Below are 18,675 nucleotides of genomic sequence, written 5' to 3' on the forward strand. Positions count from 1 at the left end.
CCCAGAAACCTACAAACCCTCTGACCTGAGGAGGAAGGATATCACCACCATTCAAGTCATTTATGAAGCACCCATCTGAGGCTCGTTACCCCACTAGGACTCTGCCCGCGGCCCTGCGCTCCCACTTGAGCTCCAGTCGTCTGCGCCCAGCTTCGCCCACTTTTGCTAAACAGGAGACGGTCCGGAGAGACGGGCGGAGAGTCAGCACTGGAAGCCTCCACAGCTGGGCTCCTCCCTTTTCTTTCCCACTGTCGACTGGCAGACAGAAGGACTCAACACGTGTCCTGGGGGGCTTCCAGGAACAGGAGGCTCTGAAGCCATCCGAGGCCATAAATCACAGTGGTGTCGGACCCACGTGGACACCTGGGGACCCGGCCCGACCTAGCCTCTCCCTTCACCACCCTGGGCTCCCCCACCCGCAACTGCGCTGATGGTTTACGGTTCCTCACCCCACCGGCCCCGCCACACTACCCAGAGTCCCGGGCAGGAACAGGGTCGAGGCCCAGCTTCACTCGAGCCCCCACAGCCTCCTCCCCAGGGGCCTTCTGTTGCTGCTGTCCTCTCCGATTACCAGCTGCACAAAGCCCCGGGACAGGCAGAACCTGCACCTTGGCCAGGAAAGGCCAAGGTTGCCTTTCAGCCATGCCCTCAAACTGACCCCGGGCTATTGGGGCACGACAGGGGCCCTGAAGAACCTCGGGATACACCTCGGGACTGGGTAGCCTACTCGCTCCCCACCCCACACACACACACCCGGGACAGCGTTCTCCCCGGGGCAAATTGCACGCAGGTAGGAGTGCCTGGGGGCCGGGCTGGCCAGGGGCGGAGGGGCAGGCCTGGTTTGGGTGGGGCGCTTAAGCCCTGAGGGGCCACGTGCGGGCAGCCGCGGCGGGGAGCGGCACAGAAGGCGGGGAGATTTGCAAACTGTTGCTGCCACATGGCTGCTCCGCTCGATCCATTCACATTGAAATGAGGCCGGCGCGTGCCTCATCTGCCGCAGGGCGCTGCCACGCGTCCGCATGGCCCGCCGCGTGCCAACTGGGGCAGTGGGGCTGGCAGGGCCTGCCAGCCGCGGGGGTGCAGCCTGGGCCTTGGGGCCAGGAGGGGTAAGGGAACGGAGCCGAGCTACCCTAGCCACTTAGGCGCCGCAGTTCCGTGGACCTTGGCCCTGCAAGTGGGAGCAAGCCGACGAGAAAAGACCAGAACCAACGGGTTTCGGAGGGGGGTCAGGATCGATGCCGCCGCTCCCCGCAGATGCGCCCCGGCAGCGCTACTCTCCATCTGCCGCCGCTCGCACCTGCCGGTCAATAAATCGATTTTACAATTTAATGCAGCAGCTTCCCGCCAGCCTGGGACAGATGCCGCCGCAGAACCACCGCCCGCCCTCACCCCTCCCCTCGAGGGGCGCCAGCGGTTAGAGCCGGGATTCCCGCTCCGCAAGCTGCGCCCCGCGGGGCCTCGTTCGCTTCTCTCTGGAGTCACTACAAGGAACTGCCTGCTCTGGGTCTTTCCCGAGGGACAGAATGGTTCCCCGTAACACAGGCCTGAGGCTGGTGGAGGAGAGAGGAAATGACTTGGTGATGGCCTCCAGGACTCCTTGGGGGCTTCACGTAGTCTCCTGTGGTGGGGGGAGAATGCAGAGGCTGATAACAACATCTGAGAGCCCCTGTGAGAAGGGAGAAGGCAGGGCCTGGTCTCTAGGCTCTGAGAGACACTGAGTCCTGAAGGGTCTTCAAGATGGAGATGGGGCCTCTCCCCACCCCTCTGGCCAAGTGTGCTGTGCAAGCAGGAGGTGGACCTGGCTCTCGGCCTTTCCTAATCCTGTGGCCTTAGGCTTGTATTTTAACTATAACTCAATACCTCAGTTTTCTCATCTGGAGAATGGGAATCATAATGATAGTGACCTGGGAGGGTGACTGAGGGACTATATCTGATTATGGATTTGCAGGGCCCCCAGAATATTAATTTCCTTTGTCACAGGTGACATCCTGACAGCCAGGGACAGACTTGGAGTAGAGGGGAGGTGTCGGACAGCATATGAGTTCCAGGGGGGAGAGAAGGAAAAAAGATAGCTGAAGATAGTCACAGGGATAAGCCAAGAGGAGCAAAAGGTGAGAGAGAGAGAAAATCCAGGTGGATCGTGGGAAGGAGATGGATCCTGTGGAAAACCTCAAATATGAGGGCCTTTCGTGGGGAGAGAACCTTCCCTGGAGTTTGGAGAAGGCAAAGGAATCACAGCGTGGAGCTAGCCTAGGCCCTCAGGCTCCCGGGAACGTTGACAGATTCTCGACTGGAGGGAGAACAATGGAGCTCTAAGAACTGGGTTTAGAGAAGCAACTGAGCACAGGCTGCAAACCAGAGGGTCACCAGTTCGATTCCCAGTCAGGGCACATGCCTGGCTTGCAAACCAAGTCCTCAGTGGGGGCCACGTGAGAGGTAACCACACATTGATGTTTCTCTCCCTCTCTTTCTCCCTCCCTCCCTGTCTCTCTAAAAATAAATAAATAAAACCTTTAAAAAACGGTTTAAAAAGATCAATTGCCCATGGACTTGGCCTTCCAAAGATAACTCTTTGACCAGGGCCAAGTGTAGGTCTCAAACTGACATCTCTCCTCCTTCATGGTGCTGTTTCAGAGCAGAGGTGTGTGTGTAGGGGGGAAGAAGACAACTTCTGAATTGTTCTGGTCCTTGAGGCTTCTGGCAGCTCAGGGGTCTCAGTCCTCCCCAGGTCACCAAGAGATCACACAGTCTGGACTGGACTGTCCACTGGCTGATGGCTCATGACTGGTGGCCCAAATGTCCCCAGGAAAGGATGTCCGAGTGGGTGGGAATATTGTGCAGGAGTCAGCGTGCCTCCTCTGGCTCCTTTTGAGACCCAGAAGGTCTCCTACCTTCTCTCCCCCAGGTTCCCAGGAGTCTGAAGGCCTAGGCCGGCTCCATCCTCTGATTACTTTGCCTTCTCCAAACCCCAGGGCAGGTGGTAACTGGTGTGGGCTGGGCCCTGCCTTCTTAGAACAGCTTTGGCCTGCAGAGACAGTGGGCCCGAGAGAAGAGAGTCTGAGGACCTCTAACCCAAGAAGCCCCTTTAACTGTGTAGGAAGGAATCTCTCCCCAGGCCTCCTGTGTGCTGATCAGGAGGAAAGAAGAGAGAGGAGGGGCAGGGTGGAGACCTGCTGGCTGGAGGCAAGGACCCTCACTGGTGGTGACCTGGTAACTGTCCCAGCTTCATTTACCAAACCAAGGGGATGCCTGGAAAGCTAGGGCCAGGAGCCATGCAGAGGGTATTTCCAGCCACAGAGGAGTCCAGGGTTTAGGGCAGCCTCCACAGCAACTTTCCCAGAGCCCCTGGCTTCCCCTTCCCTAGCTCTTTCCTGTCCCACCCTAGCCAGTGAGCAGGGAGGCTCAGGGGAAGGGAGGGAGTGTTCAGGGTGGCCTCCGCATGGAGACCCTCAGGTTCAGGCCTTGCCCCAGCCGGCCCTTGCCTCCAGCCCAGATGCCTCAGGGCACAAAGAACTCTGATTCAGGCTTGTGGGGCCAGAGGATAGTGCGCACAAGGGGAGGCACTGCTGAGAGAGAATTTCTGCCAATTTGTGCTGAAGGACAGGGCGTAGGTGAGTGTGGGAGCAGAGCCTGAGTTGAAAGCAAAGGTTCATGCACCCCCTCAGCCCCAGATCTTGGATTGGCTTCCCTACCCAAAGGTTTTTCTCCCCTAGAGAGGCCTCTTCACGCATTCAACCTCTACGCTGGCCTCCCTGCTCCTCCCTCTTGCGCCCTCCCCACTGTAAGCTCACCTGCCCCTTGAACCCCGCAGGGAGCTCTTTCCAGCCCCACCGTCCCCCTCAGCCCTCACTTCCCCTCTTCTGGAAGCATCCAGGCCAAGCATTGTCCCCCATCCCGTGGGGTCCCTGGGTCCTTGTGTAGCCTCCTCTTTCTGCACCTGAACTACTCATCTCCTGGAAGAAACTCTGACCTCTCCTCGCTTCTTCGCAGAACCTCTGATCTCTGATCCCTGGTGCCACCCAGGACTTGAAGCGAGAAGAGATAGGGGATGGGGTCACACCTCTCCCTCTTTGCAGGTCTGGGAGCCTGGGGGTGGGGGTTGTTACTAGACAGGCCGGGGCTCCCTGCATCCTCCCTGGAAGGAAGGGTCAGGCCTGGACCAGGAAGTGCTGTGTTTCAAACACTCTCCTACACACACAGAGGAACCAGGGACAGGTGCCAAATCTGTGAACAGCTGCCTGAACAAGCAGGTCACTGTTCCCTGGAGGAGGCTGAGGAGGAATCTGACTGCCTTGGTCAAGTAGGTAATGGGTCTTAAGCAGAGGACAGTGACCAGCCATCTCCTTCTCCCACCACAGTCAGAATGAGAGGAAACAGCCTTTGACTGCGGCAGGAAGGATTTAGGTTAGATGTACGGGAGAACTTCCTGTGACCGTATGTCTACACTCTGTATCCCAGTCGTTAATCCAGGTTGAACTCTCCCCTGGAGTAGATGAGAATCTCATGTTGATGCTCGCTAATGAGTAACTCGCCTTGCCTGCAGATTATCAAAGAACTTCCAGCCCAGAGAATTTTCCTTGTGTCTAGACTGTCCCCGGGGAAGAAGTGCAGGCAGACCTGGGAGGAATGAGGACCTAGACGGCCCTTCAGCCCTGAGGAGGTTTTTGGGCAGTGCTAGGCCTCTGTGAGCTAATGCTACTTTCCCACCCTGGCCCTCAGCAGTCTGGCTGCCACTCTCCTAAAAACCAGCCCCGTGGAGCTGTCCAGCCCAGAATAAATTTCAGAGCAGCGGTGAACACTCAGGGTCTCAACATCAGGACTTACAGTAACAGCCTCAGCTAACTCGACACACTTAGAAACAGACAGGCTTCAACCCTCTCGTATGCCCTCTCGTGTGCCCACTCGTGCCGGTGTCCCAAGTCCTGCCTGGGCCTCGTGAGCACCCTGCTGTCAGAGATGCCATGTGCTGCCCTGTGGCCACCGCCCCTCTCTCCCACTTCCCCTTCCCTCCTATGCAGCCTAACCCCGCACCTCCATTACCGAGGCACCTCCGAGGAAGAAGAAAGCTGGGGAGAGCTGGGAGAAATCCATTAGACTGCCATCCAAAGGAGAGAATGCAGGCAAAAGACGTGTTTCCTCTGGGGCATGGTCAGTTTTCCTGGGGGCCGTACATGCCCACACGCATAGATGGAGTCTGGGTCCATCAGTTTGCCGGTGGTGGGTGAGGTCTGCCACATGCCCGGTACTGGGCTAAGGCCAATGAGACCACAGGGAACATTGGACACAACTCCTGACGCCCACGGGACTGGGCCCCCAGGGGTCAAATGAGGCTCTGTGGGGAGGGGGGTTGAACTGGACCTGAAAAATAGAGCAGAACTTAGATAAGGAGAAAAGAAGGGATTCCTGGCAGCAGAAATGGGGAGCAGAAAATGATCGGGGTAGAAATGAGGAAGGCACAGCAGGAGCAGCCCTCATATGTGGAGGGGGCGGGCAGGAGGTCAGACAGTTCAAGTGCACAGATCTACCCGATGCCGGAGTCCAGACCTGACCGAGTGGCCTGAGGGAATCTTTGGGGTTTTGAGCAGAGCAGGGCACTCAACCACCATCTGGCAATGGTGTGCAGGGCACTCCAGCACAGGGAAGCACAGAGGGAAAAAGACAAGGGCAGCTAGGAGCATCTGTGGCTGGTGGCCAGGTGCGTGCCGGGGCCTGGGTGTCTCTGAGATGGCTGGACACCTGAGAGTGCCAGAGCCCTGATGATGGCCTTCCAGGACTGGCACTGCACTTTGCTTCTTCCCTCTCATTCCTCGCTTTCAGAGAAAGCCCTGCACAAATGACCGGCATCAGGGCTGCCCTGGCCCCTACACTGGGAGTGGGGGCTGCCTTGGCCACGTCACTGTCCCATCCAACCTTCCCCTCTTTTCTCTCAGAGGCCTGTGGCCCTGCCTGGCAGCCCAGACTTGCCTGGAAGAGGATGAAGGGTTGAATTGGGCCTGGTTAATGTAACCTCAGTTGTGGAACCCACAAAGGGAGTCCAGAGGTGTCTGCAGAGAATGAGCTAGGGCCCTACATCTAGAAGCTGAGGATGAGATGAGCTCTTGAGGGCACTTACATTAGACCAATCCCATATTCTATGGTCAAGGGCTTGAATACCACCAGGGACAGGACCCTCACCCCCTCCAAAGGCTGATCCCTGCTATTGAGATGATTCTAGTTGTAGAAAGTGCACCCTCTTGTTGATCTGAAAGTCCTGCTCTGGCCAGAGTGGACTGATGGTATGGGAGAACTCTGTCTGGGCTGGGCCTCACTGAGGCACTTCTGGAATGCCCCTGCCAGAGGGGTGGTCCACCAGCATCCAAAGTCTGGGTCCTGTGGGCCTCCCCTGCTGTGCCTGCTTGGCGCCCTGGGCTGGGGCAGTTTAAGCGTGAGAAGCACCAGTCCATTTCCAGCTCAGAGCTGGTGGGTGGAGAAGCCAGGGCGAGGCCACCAGGGTGAGGCCAGCCCTGGGCAGCCCTTCTCAGCTTCATTGGGGAGTCCAGACTCCGGTCAGCCTGTCAAAAGGGCCAACCCTCCCCAAGCTGAGATCATCGCCCTCCAGCCTCCATGGCAGCCCCCACCCCCAGCTGAGCTCACTGCCCTGGTCCTCTGGGGGACATTGTTGTCTCCCAGCCCCTCCCCCGGGCTCAATGAGCTGTTTGTTGGCATGTCCGGCTAGGGCAAGGGGAGGGCGGGCACACTACGTCCTCACACAATGGGGATTCCGTCCATTCTGAGGTGGCTGCGGGAACCAAGCTGGCTTTGTCCCTGAGACCCTCATTCCCACCATTTAGCGGAGCCGGAACTCCAGGCGGAAGGCCCCGTATAAGAACAACAATGTCGTCACCCCGTCTGTGAGGGAGGGCGCTGCAGGCCAGGCCTCCTGGGGCCCAGGGGACGCACAGTCTGGGGCAGTCTGAGGGGCACTTGGGACAGGTCCTAGGGCTGAGGCTTTGCCTCAAATCTGAGGGAGACTCAGGAAGCAGATGGGCGCCCCCCCACCCCACACCACCTGGCCTGCCAGTCCATCTGCAGCCTGCATCAAGCGTTGGAAGGGGGCTCCCTGGCATCCCCAGCTCTGCTCAGCAACTCCAATTGCAAAGATGAGCCCTAAGTTGCAGAAGGAATGGGTGCATCCGGTAAGCCCTGTTGGACGGGGTGCCATAGAGGGACTGAGTTAGAGGCAGCTTGACTTGCATGCCTTTCCCCATCCAACTTGGGCAAAGGCCTTTGCTCAGAGCTGGGCTCAGGTCTGTTTCTGGGCCTCTGGCCCAGCCAGCTTGCCCCTTCGGAAGTAGCACTGGCCTCTCAGACAACAAGTGTTTATTTTCCAGGGTGGAGGGCGGGGTGGGGGGGGGCGGGGTAAGCAAGACGTCACGGCGTTTCCCTCCTGCCTGGTATTGCAGTGGTTCTCACAGTCTGGGCACTGGTGACATCACCAGCCTTTCCTCTTCAGCCTCGGCCTCCTTACCTCCTCCTCCCCTTCACCCCATGCACTGACCAGGCCACACAGTTCTGAAGCTCCTGCTTCCGGTGCAGGCACCTCTGAGCGGGCTCTCCTGAGGGCGATGAGAGCAGCCAGGAAGTACTGGACCAGCCAGCCCCTCATCACTGGTCACTGCCCTTGGCATTCAGGCTGAGCCTGGAGATAGCCCCTCTGTGCTCACTGTCACCAGAGTCGTCGGTACCCCCCCTGGCTCACTCCTAGTGCAATGCGGGCCCTTTAAGGGTCTTGGGAAGCCAGAACAACAGGAAATCCAAACGGCCTCATTAGGCAGCTCGGAGCTCAGCACAGTAATTAGTGCCCTGAAAACAAAACAAGGAAAAGCAGGTGGTGGTGCCCCCCCTCCATCTTGGCTGCCCCCGGCATGGCCTGTTAGTACCCAGAGCTAGGCAGCTGGGATCGGAGCCCCTCCCTTCTAAGCCCCATCGCCCCAAGCTCCTGAGGCCTGCTGCCCACTGCCCAGGCCAAGGGTCAGAGTCTAAGCTTCTGGGGAGCAGGCAGTAGCTTCTCAGCCAAGTGTTTTCCTCTTGGGAGATTGAAGCCCCAGGGACATGCGCCGGGGCTTCCCCTCTCCTGCAGCCAGGTGGCCACTTGTCCATAGCATGTTCCACCTGTTTGAGAAATGCCGTGCTGGGGGCTGGGAGCTGAGTCGGGCTCCTCCGGAGGGAAGGGGGAGACCCCTGGGAGTCCCAGGCCAAGAAGTCTGCCTTAGGAGAGGGGAAAAGCCTGCTTTTGGTCCTGCCTCTCAGGATCGCTGATGATTCTCCAGGTGGACAAGACCGCTTGGGCAAAGGAGGTGGTAACCCACAGGCCCTCAGGTCAGACCCTGGGGACTTGCAAGCCCCTCATTTAGTAAAAGCCTGGCTGGGAGCAAAAAAGGAACCCTAGTGAGTTCTCGTCTGCCAGGCTGCAGGCCTGACCCCTGAGATAGCTATCTTTATTTGTTCTGTTAGAGAGGGACATACTATGCTCTACTTAAGAAATAAACATTCAGTCAATAAACGCTTATGCAGTGGTTGTAATTATCCCTACACTGTGCTGATGGGAACTTCTGGGAATGTTTCTAGGAATACAAATGGTCCTATACCTTGTCACCGTGTGATAGCTTCTGACAGCTCCTCCCTCTGTCTTGAGAAGGTCTTTGAGAGGAGAGACTGTGGCTCTTTCCATGCGCATATCCCCCCAAAGACCTAGCACTTAGGTGACTGGTACATGCATATAAACAATAAAAAATGGCCCTGGCTGGTGTGGCTCCATAAATTGAATACCAGCCTGTGAACCAGAAGGTCTCTGGTTCAAGTCCCAGTCGGAGCACATGCCTGGCTTGCTGGCCAGGTCCCTAGTAGGGGCACAAGAGGCAACCTCACGTTGATGTGCCTTTCCCTCTCTTTCTCCCTCCCTTCCCCTCTGTCTAAAAATAAATAAAATTTAAAAAATAAACAATCAACATTTTGAACCAGGAACGGTCCCTGACTTCAAAGTGGTTACCATGGAAGCCCAGTGTTCAGTAAAGCACAGCAGCGGCACCGTGGTAAGGCCCTCTGACCCTTGGAGAAAATCACAAGCTCCGTGCTCAGAGCCCAGACCACCCCGAGGGCCCTAGGTTTTGTGCAGGGCAAGGGCTGAGGGCAGTGTTGGGGGAGGGACCTTGGCCCCCTGAGAATAAAGCTGAATAAAGCTGGCCTGGCAAGGCCACTGGGATGTGGGGAGGAGCTGCGCTGGGCTTGCCTGGGATGGGGGTGGTGGTGCGGAGCAGGACAGCTGGACTGGCTGGGTGTGGATGGTGGCCAGCTTATGGCCAGTGAATGGGACTATAATTAAGCTGTGGGTAGGTTTCTGGTCACACTCCTGTTGGCTGAGAACAAAGGCCCCAGGCATCATTGCCCAGGGAAGGAGCAGAGGGAAGGGGCGGGGTAACCCAGAACCTGCTATTGGGTTGGGCAGCTGGCCTCCAGCTGGGCAGAGAACTCTGCAGGCACCTCTGGCAGACACCGGCTAGGTGACGATTTCTGAGGGGTTCCAATCTGGAATTGAGGGGTTAGGACTGAGGGTAGAGGTGAAGGGGACCAGCCAGCAAATGACCAAAGGGTCACAGGGTCACACAGCAGGGGTTGTCAGCCCTTACTACACACAAAAATCACTTGAGCAGCTCCCTAGAGATTCTGATATAACTGGTCTGGGGTGAGGCCTGGGAGACCCTGAGAGCTCCCTAAGTGACCCAGTGTGTAACCGCTAAGCACCCTGCTGCTGGCAGGGAGCTCAGGACCCTACTTTAAACGCCTGCCCCTCCCGGGAGCCCGCAGTGCTCAGAGGCCACACCCACCGGATCAAATAGCACAAGTGCTCTGGGCAGAGAGGGAAATGGGCATCAGAGACTCCTAGGCCTGGAGGTGGGGACTTTGGAGAAGCCCGCTTGACCCCCGCCCCCTAGTGGAAAGTTACCCAGGGAAGCAGCTGTGGGCAGACAAGGCCAGAAGTCTGGAGGAGGGGTGCCCGTGGGGAACAGCACCCGGGAGAGCAGGCTGGGGACCAAGAGGGTGGAGTGGTGGGCTCAGAACACCTGAGCTAAGGGGGCCTGCTCCCGCTCAGGGACGTGTGCAGGTCCTGAATCATTTCCCGGATATAGCTTAACAGCCCAGACTTCAAGGTTTTGGGGGGGGGGGAATCTTTTTTTCAAGTTCCTCGATCTGTCATCCCCCTCCCCCGCTGGCCGGATAGGCCTGGACCAGTGTCCTCTCTCTGCTCCCCCTCAGCCTCCCGGCTCGGGCTTCTCCACTGAGCTCGCTGGACATTGTTTCCCGCCTCAGGAAGTCTCTGATGCCCTGCGCTGGATTTTGTTTTCCTTGTTATCGGGACAACTAATATTTTTTCCTGTGCGGAAAAAAAAGAGATTTTCCCAAGCAGATTACAGCTGTCAGTGAGGGGGGAGGGGCTGGAGGTTGAGCCCTCTCTTCACCCTCCCCTTCTGCCACTCAGGGGGCTGAGCTTTCAGATGAGGGAGGAAGTCCTGGCCTCTCAGCCCTCCCGGGGCGGTAGGAGCAGGGAGCAACTCTGGCCTTGCCCGGAAAGACCCCCGTCCCCTGCCTGTGGGGTCCCTGCTCCCTGTTAACAGGGTTGGCCCACTGGCTGGGCCACCTTCCCAAGGACAGGGAGAGGGTCCTGGCCTCGCCTCCCCCCCAGTGGGGCAGAAAAGGCAGGCTACCCCACAGCTGCAGGGTGGCAGAACGTGAGGAGAGACACGCTGGGAAGAGTGGGAACAAACAAGAGCCTCTGCTGCGCCAGACTGTGCGACTTCAGGCGAGTCCCGCACCTCCCGTGCCCTGGACTCCTCACCTTCAGGTGGGGAATGTCTGGATGCCGGCCTCACCTACCGGAATGGTTGTGTGGTAAAGACACAGATGAGATCAAGTATTTGATTCAACGTCAAGAGTTCTTATGACGCAGGTCACAAAGGTTAATCACAGGTGTCTTAGTCCCTGCATGACCTGCCTGAGGCCCCCACAACCAGCAGACCAGAAAACAGAGGCTGTCACTAAGCTGATTCTGTCTGAGTGGCACACCCAGGCACACATGCACTCGTGTAATGCATGAAACACACACACACAGAGGCCTATGCGTTCACCTCGACAGACAAGCGTCCGATTTCTGCACTGGGGCTGCGGCTCCAGGGGCCGGCTGCCGGGCCTTCAGGGGGAGCGCTGCAGCCTGACCACACTGCGGCAGTGGGGTCCCTCCTAAAATGATCAGGTTTCTTGTCAGGTTGACGACAACAGCAGATAGAAGGGTTCAGGTGTGGGTTACTCAGCTGTTTGTGGTTTACAGTGTATTAAGAAACCCAGGCCCTGCCTGGGGAGCTCAGTTGGTTAGTGTCATCCCAAATACACCAAGGGTGCAGGTTTGAACCCTGGTCAGGGCACAGACGAGAATCAAACAGTGAATGCATCAATAAGTGGAACAACAAGTACACGTTTCTCTCCTCCTCCTTTTCTCTCTTTCTCTCTAAAATAAATAAAAGGTAAACTAGCCCCACCCCCATGCCCTACACCCTGCCGTGAGGCAGGTGGTCTGCTCTGAGAGGGGCTCTCTGTCCTGCCTATCGGGGTGGTAGGCTTGTAGAGGGCTGTGTGTGGGAGTGAGCATGGTCATCTGTGGGGGAGGAGGGGAAGATTTCTATTCAGACTTATTTTTTAGATAAAAAATAAACTTTAATATTTAATGTTTTGACTATAGTGCATAATCTATACATAAATATTCATAATGAAAAATGTTTGGAGACCACCACCCTAGGAGGTTAGTGAGGGCTTTATATCCTATTAGGAGCCAGTTGAGATAGGGTGCTGGGTGAGGGAGGGGAGTGTTGGAGTCTGGGTGCAGAACCATTTGGGCCCAGACTACGAAATATCACCAACAGTGTGGACTGTCTTGACCACCACTGACCTCAGACTGCCTCCCACCCCACGCCCTCCCTTCCCCCTGCCCACCCTTGGACCTGCTCACACCCCAAGTGGGTTCTAGGATCTTTGGCTGCCATGCTTCCTGCAAGCGGGAGAGTGGTCCCACGTGACACTCCCTTCACCCTCAGGCTGGCTGAATTGTGGCCAGGGTCCCAGTAGCTGCCATGCATGCTGTGTCACCCCCAGGAGAAAAGTCCCTGGCGGGAGGCGGCCCTCTGCCGGGAGGCTGTTTCCTCAACTGGCCAAGGTAAGAAGTGGGGGATTTCCAGCCCTGTCCACTGTGCTAACTTCAGTCCTGGGGCTCCTCTCCTTTCTAATGTGGCGCAGGACCCGGTGGGGACAGAAACTCCAGAGTAAAACCCGAGACTTGGCAAGGGGACGTGTGGGCATCAGAGTCCACTAAGCCCACAAGCCTCCAGCTGTTACTCTGTGTTCTGCAGAGAGCTGAGCCCTGGGCAGAACCGCATGGCTGTACCTGGAACCGACAGGGACCCAGCCCTGGAAGACCCCAGCAGGCATCCTGGTGAGGAACAGGGTTGGAAATCCAGAGCCGTACTTACTCATGGGTCTGTGGGGAATGACTCAAATCGATGAATGCCCCTGCCTAATCCTGGGCCGTTCTGGTCCTGGTGAGTGGCAGGTCTAAACCTCAGTCTTTGAGGCCCTCCTAACCGGCTAGCACTTGCAAGGACACTGGAAAATCAAAGGAGCCAATGTGGGCCCTTGGGGGTGAGGAGCCAAAGAGCCTCACAACCCTGACATCTTGTCCTGAATGCTTGACCCAGGAAAGGAGAGCCATACCCTGAGAGCATTCTTTGTATTTCCACACTGTGGTCAGCTGGGCAGGGAGGGCAGATGCAGTCCCGGAGGCTGAGTGGAGGGAAAGGTCGACAGTTGTGGTGACCTGGGGATGGCAGTACACACAAATGTCCCAGCTCCAATGTCGGCGCACTCAGGCCCAGGCACGGGCTTAGGAAACAGCTAGTGTGTTCGCTGTGTACACAGGTGCTTTTACATATGTATACATGTTCCTAGGCTGGTACGATGGAGGCATGCCAGGTAGAGGGATTCACGCAAGGTCCCAGAACAGGAGAGAACCTGAGGGGTGAAATGATACATCCGGCCACCATCAGTGCAGGCTAGCAACACGCATGATGCCTCACTCCTGCGTTATCACCAATCTATACAGCAACAAACCAGTCCCGTGAGGGCAGCGTTATCTCTGTTTCACAAAGCGATAAGCTGAGTGAAGTGTAGAAAAGTTAAATTCTCAGCCTGAGGTCACACAGTGACCTAGTAAATCTAGGCCATGATTTGAACCCAGGTCAATCTAAGGCCAAGCTATAGATCCCTTTAGCAGGCTCTCCGTCAGCATGGTCCTCAGTTACGATCCATCTGCTCCTCGTCTCTGAAAGCCTCGCTGCCCTGGTCTGAGGTGACAGGCTTCTCTGCTCCTTTACTCCCTTCCCTGTCAGTCCAGGTGGCAAAACAGAGCCTGTTCAAGGCCACACGCAGCCTATGACGCCGTGCCCAGACCTTCTCACATGGAGCCAGTCCCCACTCCAGAGAGGGTCTGGCTGGCCCTGGGCAGGATCAGCTAAGGCTGAGCTGGGGCAGCTGTTTACAGTAAACAGAAAGCTCCTGAGGAAGGAAGGAGGGGGGGGGGGGACTGGGGTCGTCATGGAGACGGGGAAGAGCACAGGGCCTCAGCCATGATCCACAGCTGGTACAACGTCCCAAGGAAGGTCTGGACCACGGAGGCAGGGGCGGACAGGCAGGGCCTCAGAGTGATGCCCACTGAGGACACCGCCCCCCATCATGAATCACTACTTACTACTAACTATAACAACTACTGTTTATTAAGCTTCCACTGCACACAGGGCCCTAGGCCCTGAGAATATGTTTTCTTATTTAACCCTAACAACAACCAGTCTCTAGTTTATAGATGAGAAAACTGAGATTCAGGAAGATTAGGCCATTTGTCAAGGCCACATAGCTTGTAAGTGACAGAGTAAAAATTCTGAATCAAAAAAGTCTTTTTACCAAGGCAGGTAGGACATAAACCAGCTGGTGAAGCTGTGTCCCTCGGCTAATGGGGAAACTGAGTCCCTTGGGCACCAAGGGGAGTTTCCTAGGCTTCTGGCCTTAGTCAAAGAGATTGCTGGGGACAGAACCCATGTGTTCCAGTCCTAACCACTAGACCACACGGCTTCTCCATGGCTTTGGCTGGGAAGGTCCAAAGAGAAACTCCCCTTCCAGCCCCAGCCCAGAGTGTGGACTCTTCCCCAGCCGGTAGGCCGGGCCTGTGGGGGCCAGGCTGGGCCAGGCTGCTGTGGGGGATGCCGGGGGGGTTTCTGCCCACACATATGGTTTCCAGATTCCAAGGGATGGAAAGGAGGCCCTTAGGGCGGAAATGGGGGATGTGCGATGACAAATTTAGACTGATTACTTAAAAAAAAAAAAGGCCAAGAAACCGTAAAAAATAAAAGCAAAAATTCCGCTAGAAAACCAAAGGGAATTATCTGATTGTGAAACCGATTGTCGTGAGGTGTGGCATGGCTTAGTGCGGAACACTATTGAGAGTTCTTCAGACTTGGACTGCTCAGAGTCTGTCAGGAGAGAAGGAGGCTCTGTCTGCTGTCCCCGGTTTACCGGCTGGGCTTTGGGACAAGGACAGAGTCTGGCGGGGCACCTGGGAGAATGTCTGGGTGTTCAGGAACACTCGTTTTGGGCAGCGGGGCCGGGCCTTCCTGTAAGACTTGGGTCCTTCAGACAATTAGACTCCAAGGGTCCTGCTGGCTTGTGGCCAAGGGTCCCCACGGGCTCATGTAGGGAGCTGCCCCAGGCGAGGCTTCGGCTGGTTTGTCCCCAAGAGCACGTGAAGGGGGTTTGGGGTGTCTCCAAGTCTCAGCCTTAAAGGGGAATGGCCAGGAACAGAAGGTAAAAGAGAGGACAGCTGCCTGGAATTCTGGCCTGTAGTAGGCCTAAGGGGTCAAAAGTCAAGGGGGGAACAAGGGGGACTTCCTGAGGCTCCCAGGGGAGTGCCAACTAGCCCGTCAGCCAGACTGTTGTGCAAACTCTGGGCTGGACAGTGAGGGCAGGCTGGCAGAGGAGCCGTGCTCAGCCTCCTCAGCCTATCCCCTGCGGCCCCTGCAGCCCCTGCAGCCGGAGCAGCGCCCTCCCCCCCAGGAAACAGCACCCCATTTCTCAAGGGAGCAGCACTCCAGTCCCACCTCAATGTCCATGTTCTATCTGCCCAAGGGCTTCACCTGTCATACTCATCCTGAGTCTCTTTTCCCCCGAATCACCACCTTTGAAGAAACCAGAAAACCCTTTTCAAGCCAGCCTCTTTCTTCCAATTTCAATCTGATTCCCAAAGGGATCGGAGGGGTTTCTGAGAGAAGAGCCACAAGAGGACTCACAGGGTGCCAGCCCTAGAGGAATGAGGCACAGAGTCCAAGAGAGGAGAAAGCACGCCAACGGCAATGGCTCAGGTGCCAGGCCCTGGGCTAAGGCCCGTGCCAGGCCCGTGCTGCACTGCTCTGCTCTGAGCTTTACCCACGCCTCTCAGGAACATTTACTCACATTTTACAGGTGGGGAAACTGAGGCTCTGAGGGTATGATTAAACTGACAGCTGGTAAATGACAGAGCAGAGACTTGCCCTTGCTCTTTCCACATCTCCTCCCCGTCCCTCAGCACAACCCCACTTCGGCTGCAGATGAAGAATGAGCACAACGGCCCTTGGCCCCATGGCTCAGTTGGTTAGAGCATCACCCCTGTACACCAGAATAGGTTGTGGGTTCGATACCCAGTCAGGACACACACCTAGGTCACCGTTTCAGTCCCCGTCTGGGGCGTGCGCATGAGACACCCAATCAGTGTTTCTCCCATGGACGTTTCTCTCTCTCCTTCCCTTCCTCTCTCTCTAAAATCAATAAACCTGTCTGTCTGTCTGTCTCTCTCTCTCTCTCCCTCAAATGATAATTTAAAAAAATCCTTGGGTGAAAAAAAAAAGAATAGCACAACAAAGGGCCTGGAACAGCGTTTGGCTCCCAGTGGGTTATAGGATTGCTGATGACTGATGGTCAGTCTCAAGGAGAAGGGGCAGGACCCTAGACGGACCTAATGCCCACCACCAATTTCTCCTGAGATTCGGCATCTGTGAAATCAGAGGGTGGAGTTGGCAGCTTGGTGATTTTCAACCTGGGCTCCTGGCATCCCCTAGAGATTGGGACGTGGGAGGAAAGGACAGTGAATAGGGGTGTGCCCCAAGCCCGACTTCTCCCAGGAAGCTTAGCATATGAATTTCAGGTATTGGATGTCCATGAAAGTTTTTATCTGAACTAGGCTCCCACATCACCCCATGGCCTCTGAACTCTCTGCAGCTCTGACCTCGGGCAGCCGCGATCTAGGCAGTTCGCATCCAGGGCTGGTGAGAGGAGCCAGAGGATCTGGGGAGGGAAGTGGGCTAGACCGTGTTTGGGTTCCTAGCCCTGGGGGAGGAAGCAGGTTGAGGTCAGAGGCGTGGGTTGAAGCTATGGCAGAGAAGTCAAGCCGCAGAGATGCACGGCACCTGCCTCTATACCTGGGAAACACAGACCTTTGGCCATAGCAGGCAGCCTGGGGACCAGGAGCAGCACCCCGCTTCCTGGGGCCATACCAGTGCCCTTTTCTCTTTTACTGCAAGGTCTGCCCTGGCTTGTTCTCCATGAACATCAGTTGCTGGTCACCAGCCTAGGGCCCCTAACCTCCCATGACCTCATGTTTTCTAACTGCTAAATTTAAGGGCTACTTCAAGGCAAAAGCCGAAAAAAGGCAAAGCTGCTCAGGGAGAGGAAAGCACAAATCAGGGGGCATGCTCGAGCAGGCGTTAATCATCCCCTTGAAAAAAGAACCCTCCTTTATGCCCCCTTTTTCGCCCATCCTAGACCAAAGTTTGCCCTTCTGCATCTGTTTTCCCTTTTGGAATCTGGGCATAAGAATGGTTTCCCTGCCTTGGTGGCTTCAGCACCCCTGGAATATAATCATCTCTGTGTTCCAGGTGGAGGAGAAATCTGAGGGCTGCAGCTGCCTAAGAGCTAGATCTACCATCCTGCTTCTACCCTGCTGCCCACCCCGGGCCTGCCTCTGACCACCATTCACCCTCAACCTGCTGCAGCCGCACTCCACATAAGCAAAGCTGCCAGCAGGGTCCTTTGTGGTGCTGCTCCCTTGTGGCACAGCCTAGGGGCCCCACCATGGGGCAACAGATGGACCTATGGTCTCTACAGAACAATGGTGGAGGAGGGGCCCTGGCATAGCCCGCCCCAAACAGGAAGCGCTGCATGAGCTTCAAAGAGCTGTCAGGGCCAAGGGGCTGAGTGGTTGGAGCCAGTGCCAGGACTGGCGGCTGCCTGAGGAGATGCCTGCCAGCCTCGGGATGACCAGCCTGCAGTGGGGGTGGGGCTGCAGCTAGGTTTAGGGCAGAGGATGCCTTGCAGGTCCCAGAGCCAGTGCAGCCACCTCTGACCAGGGAACAGGCTGAGGGAAGGGGACTCAGACCGTAGGCTGTTGTTTCCCAGAGCCCTGCCACTCACCAGTGGGGCTGCAGGTTCTTTCCCAGGCCACCGTGGGTCTGACCCTCCAGCAAGTAACCACGAGGGGCAGGGCTGGCACCAAGCCTGCCGCCCACTCCCTGCCTCCTGCTCCCAGCTGCTCTGCTCAGAGCCTTTTCCTCTCCACTTCCTGTTCACACAGGGGGGGGCGGGAAGTGGAGGGAGGAAGTTGGGGGAGGCGTGTAGGGGGGGACCCATTGAATAAAAGGAATTAACCGTTTCCCTCCTCTGACCTCTGGGAATTTCCGCCTGTGAAAGTGTCTCGAAGAATCTGCAGGGCTGGGGGAGTTGTGAGGTGTGCCCCTCTTGCTCCCCCCACCCAGTGGGGCCAGATAACTCCCTCTGGGCTCCCTAACCTTTTGTTTCCCTGGCGCCAGGGGGGCAGCGCCCAGAGCAGCCTGGAGCCTGGTGGCCTTGTAGCCCCCTCCCAACCAATGGGGTTGGTGCCAGCAGGCCTGCGTGCGACCCAAGCCCTGGGGGCACAGGCAGGAACTGCAGGAATTGCTGGTGCAGGGGGCATGAGCTCACACCCAGGCTGCACAGGCTCTGAGCCCCAAGTCCTCCCTGCCAGGGCTGGTGCCCTTGGCCAGTGTGCCTTAGGGTCAGAAGGGAGGGTGGCCAGGTGGCCAAGCAGGGCTTCAGACGCTGGCCCACCACACCCTCTGTTGGCCACTCCCCCAGGAACTGTGGAAAGGAGCTGCTGGATTTGGGAAACCAGTAGACAGCGTCCCCTAGTGTTCACTGCGGACTTGACCGGGCAGCCCCCCAGGGCCTTCTCAAGGGCGGGCCTCAGGAAGCACCTGCTCTCAGGACCAGTGGCCGCCCTGTGTCTCCCCCAGGTGGCTTCCTTGTTTACAGGCCTCCTGCCCTGATCCCAGCGTCACTGACTGTGGCCACTCCTTCTATTTCCAGTGACCGCTCCAGGAGCAGCTCATTCATCTTGGCCCCTGCTCTCGCAGCTGCTCTCCTACCCCACCCCCTTCTGGCCCTCCCCCAGGCTTAGTGCCAAGGCCCTTAAGCGCCTTCTCTGTCCCCTTCATTCCAGGCCTTGCTTGGTTTCCAGGGATCTAAGAGCTGCGGCTTCCC

The sequence above is a fragment of the Sturnira hondurensis genome, unplaced genomic scaffold, assembly GCF_014824575.4.
Source record: "Sturnira hondurensis isolate 20B ecotype Veracruz unplaced genomic scaffold, ASM1482457v3 Scaffold0008782, whole genome shotgun sequence".
Lineage (NCBI taxonomy): Eukaryota > Metazoa > Chordata > Mammalia > Chiroptera > Phyllostomidae > Sturnira > Sturnira hondurensis.